Source organism: Octopus bimaculoides, chromosome 1 (genome assembly GCF_001194135.2).
Source record: "Octopus bimaculoides isolate UCB-OBI-ISO-001 chromosome 1, ASM119413v2, whole genome shotgun sequence".
Lineage (NCBI taxonomy): Eukaryota > Metazoa > Mollusca > Cephalopoda > Octopoda > Octopodidae > Octopus > Octopus bimaculoides.
In genome coordinates this window covers 171,494,141-171,494,505 of record NC_068981.1, presented here as the reverse complement: position 1 = coordinate 171,494,505, position 365 = coordinate 171,494,141, and positions in this window count along the sequence as shown.

Sequence of the window (365 nt, the reverse complement as noted above, 5' to 3'; positions counted from 1 at the left end):
CACACACACACACACACACACACACACACACACACACACACATATATATATATACACACACGTACATACTTCCATACATATACACATAGACGCATACACAAACCACACGCTCGCGCACACACGTGCTACATGCTTACATACATGTATGAAATTATATATATACACAGAAGCTGCTGTAGCAACGACAACAATGAGAATCCTTTCTTCTGATCGCTTCTCTGAAATTACCGTTATGTTCAAATCGATTATAGACAAAATCCACGTATGAAAATAATATAAAATATAACAAAAATACAGTAGATTCTCCAGAGGTATACTTTCTTTACATATTAATGTATAAAATTATTAGCGTATGAATTGTTCGT